Source organism: Chrysemys picta, unplaced genomic scaffold (genome assembly GCF_011386835.1).
Source record: "Chrysemys picta bellii isolate R12L10 unplaced genomic scaffold, ASM1138683v2 scaf4446, whole genome shotgun sequence".
Taxonomy (NCBI): domain Eukaryota; kingdom Metazoa; phylum Chordata; order Testudines; family Emydidae; genus Chrysemys; species Chrysemys picta.
The window spans coordinates 1-4,000 of NW_027057146.1; the positions used below are offsets into that span (position 1 = coordinate 1).

Sequence of the window (4,000 nt, forward strand, 5' to 3'; positions counted from 1 at the left end):
TGAAAACATGAGAGCTTCTGAAAAAGGTGCTGAGAATATTTTATAATAGACAGTGTGAAGCAACATCCATATAGGGGGTGGTTCCCCCTGTAACTACCAGAGTAATGATTTTAAAAAAGGATGGGGACAGTGAGTTGATGAGATTTATGAAACTCTTAAGGACAAATTCTGTCCCTGCTTTACTGCCCTGCACACACAAACTTTTGCTCAAGCTTTTCCTGGAAAATCCAGGGCTTTCCCTAGTCATAACTATTATTTTGTGATAATACTTATTTTACTTTTACTTGTAATATATTAGTTGTTATTGTACATGGTTTAGGATCTAGCTCCCCCTCCCTTGCCATTCCCTGAAGTTTCCCTGCTCTGGGGACAGTGTCACACACTGAGGGGCAGGTGTCATTAATCCAGCATCTCTCCTGCACTTACCTGAGCAAATCACACTGGCATCATTGTCATGTGAGCACTGAGAGGCCCCCAGGGCAGTAACAGGGCAATGGCCCAAATGGGGTTCAGTCCCTTTACAGTGAAATGTGTCTGTCCAGACAGAGCCAGTTCCCTTCCCAAAGTACCCTCCTCCTGGGGCTGATACAGCAAATCCGCAGTCAAGCTGACGACAGAGTACGTTGGCATCCGGTAAATCCCAGCGTGAGTCACAGAGGGTTCCCCAGGCACCAAGAACCTGGATCTCCACTCTCCCTGAGCACTCTGAGCTGCCATTCAGCAACCGGAACCCTGTGTGCCCAGGGGAGAAGGGAGAAAGGGTTTTGAGAGGGAGCATTTAAGATACTTTATATTAAATAATAAAGAAAAGGAAAGTTGGGGGGATTGAACCATTCCCATTATATTGGATTGTTTAGATTTTACTAGAAGCTGAGAGCAGCTCTATTATCCCAGCTCCCTACAGAGTGAGATCATTTTATTGCTGCACCCTACTCTAGAATACACAACACTGGGATTTTAGAGACATTGAGCCAAATTCTTACGTGAGCATATGACGCTGGCATCATTTGCATGTGAGCACGTCTGAATCACATGTGATATCCTGGGACAGTACACAAGGTGTGTCTCATTCCCTACACACTGGAATTCCTTATTCCACATTGGTCCATGTCCTTCTCTGAAATGAGCTCCTCCTGGGATAGATACAGCTATTCCACACTGTAGTTCATTACAGATAACACTGGCAGTTTTGAGATCAAAGTGTGCATCACAGATTGTAGCCCAGGTGTCTCCATGCCTTACTTCCACACGTCCTGAGCAGGCACTGTCACCTCCAACCAGCTGGAGCTCAATGTGTCCTAGAAAGCCAATGAAGGATGAAAATTACAAAGTAGCCTGAGGGAGTTAGGTGTTCTCTGCCTTAGAACTTTGGTCAAAAGCCCGTCCTGGTGCAGTGGGACAGTGCAGGCAGCAATTATTTTTTTTTTTTACAACAAATGGAAAGAGGGGAATTCAATAGCAATCAATATACATTAGAAGTTATGAGATGTAGAAAATCAATAAGGGAAGCTAAAGCTATCAGGGAAAAATCAATAGTTGGCAGAGTTAAGATCAATAATGAGAATTTTTTAAAGTATATTAGGAGCAAAGACAAACAAACAAACAAATCCTAACAAAGGTGTAGACCCATTATAAATGGAGATGGTAAAATAGTTTATAATAATGCAAATAAGGCAGAAGAGTTCAAGAAACATTTCTGGTTTTGGATGGAAGCAGGATGTGTATTCATACTATGTGAAGAGGGTGAATCACTCTGCAGTCCTGGTAACTAAGGAGGATGTTAAACAGTATCTACTAGGGAAAAACTTTTTTAAAAAATCAGCACACCTGAATAGCTTATAAAATCTTGGAATAAATAGAAATGGAGGACTGGAAGGAATCTCATGAAGTCAGCTAATCCATCTCCCCACACCAAGACAGGTTTAAGTATACCTAGTCCATCCCAGATATATGTTTGTCTAACTTGTTCTTAAAAGTCACCAATGACGTGTGTGATGGGCTCAGTCACAGAGGGGACCGTCCCCCTTGGGACTGCCACTTGATGATCTGAAATTACCTCTGAGCCCATTTTCCCTGCCAGCTTGGAACTCCAGAACCTTGCCTTGTTGAGTCAGACACGCTAGTCTGCTGCAATACAGACCCGGGTCTGGTCCACACCCAGAAAGCTGCAGACTTTAACCAAAAACTGCTCAGCAGGTCACCTGTCTCTGGCACCCAGACACCCATTTCCCAATGGGATCCAGACCCAAATAAATCCATTTTATTCTGTATAAAGCGTATAGAGGGTAAACTCATGAATTGTTCACCCTCTATATCACTGATAGAGAGATATGCACAGCTGTTTGCTCCCCCAGGTATTAATTACTTACTCTGGGTTCATTAATAAACAAAAGTGATTTTATTAAGTATAAAAAGTAGGATTTAAGGGGTTTCAAGTAATAACAGACAGAAGAAAGTAAGTCACCCAGAAAAATAAACCAAAAACACGCAAATCTAAGCCTAATACATTAAGAAACTGATTACAGGTAAAATCTCACCCTCAAAGATGTTCCAATAAGCTTCTTTCACAGACTAGACTCCTCCCTAGTCTGGGCCCAATCCTTTCCCCTGGTACAGTCCTTGTTAGTTCCAGCAGACATCTTAGGTGGAAACCAGGGGCTTTCTCATGACTGGCAGCCCCCTCTGTCCTGCTCCACCCCTTTCTATAGCTTTGGTACAAGGCGGGAATCTTTTGTCTCTCTGGGTCCCCATCCCTCCTTCTAAATAGAAAAGTACCAGATTTACAATGAATTCCAGTATCATGTGACATGGGCACACGTCCTCTGAGACCTCATTCTTCATTATCCACAGGCTGGCCCACAAATACACAGGAAGGCTTGCAGGTAAATAAACCATCTACAACCAATTGTCCTAGTCAATAGGAGCCATCAAGATTTTAAACCACCATTAATGGCCCACACTTTGCATAATTACAAAAGGACCTCAGAGTTATACTTCATATTTCTATACAAATAGGAGGAATATATTCAGTAGTTTATAACTTTTGTTATGATATCTTACAGGAGACTTTTGCATAAAGCATATTCCAGTTACATCATATTCACGCTCATAAGCATATTTCCATGAAACATATGGAGTGCAATGTCACAACGGGGATACCACAACCTCCCTTGGTACCTTTTTCCGATACTTAACTATCCTTAGAGTTAGAATGTTTTTCCTAATATCTGACTTGACTCTCCCTTGCTGCAATCTAAGTGGATTACGTCTTGTCCTACCCATCGTAGACAGAGAGTCCAAAACTGGACACAGTGCTCCAGCTGAGGCCTCACCAGTGCTGAGTACAGCAGGACAATTACCTCCTCTGTCTTACATAGGACAATTCTGTTAATTAAATCCAGAATGACATTTCCTGTTTTCAAAACAGCATCACCCATTTCAGTCTGTGATCCAATATAACCCCAGAACATTTTCTGCAGTACTGCTGCCTAGTCAGTTATTCCCCATTTTGGATTTTTTGCATTTGATTTTTCCTTCCTAAGTCTAGTACTTTGTACTTGTCTTTACTGAAATTTACTTTGCTGATTTCAAACCAATTCTCCAATGTATCAAGGTCATTATGAATTCTAATACTCTCATCCAAAGAGCTTGTGACCCCTCCCAGGTTTGTGTCATCCACACATTTTATGAGCTTATTTTCTACTCCACCATCCAAATCATTAATGAAAATATTGACTAGTACCAGGCCCACGAGAGTGATATTATTTATGTATCCATAGGAACACAGTGACCAGAGAGAAAAGTATTAAAGCAACTAAAGGCCAACAAGAATATGTCTTACCTAATCCTCAGCATTTCCCTCAAAACCTGGGCTGGCCAACCTATCCCAGGTACCCCTGCTTCTGGGGACTGGGTTTCAATCTCCTTCCCTGCAGACCCTGCCTCTCCCTCTCTGTTCATCAGGGCTCCCCTTTTCAAAGTTCCCAAGCTTTTTATTTAA

At 42.1% G+C, this 4,000-nt stretch overlaps 1 long non-coding RNA gene across 1 annotated transcript; it reads right to left on the reverse strand.

Moving 5' to 3' along the window:
• Nucleotides 1-22: 22 nt before the first annotated feature.
• On the reverse strand, nt 23-3,978 carry LOC135980567 (uncharacterized). Its single transcript, XR_010597576.1, has 2 exons — nt 984-3,978; nt 23-732 (listed from the first exon to the last, which is right to left on the reverse strand). It is a non-coding gene; the product is annotated as an uncharacterized LOC135980567 (long non-coding RNA).
• Nucleotides 3,979-4,000: the final 22 nt, after the last annotated feature.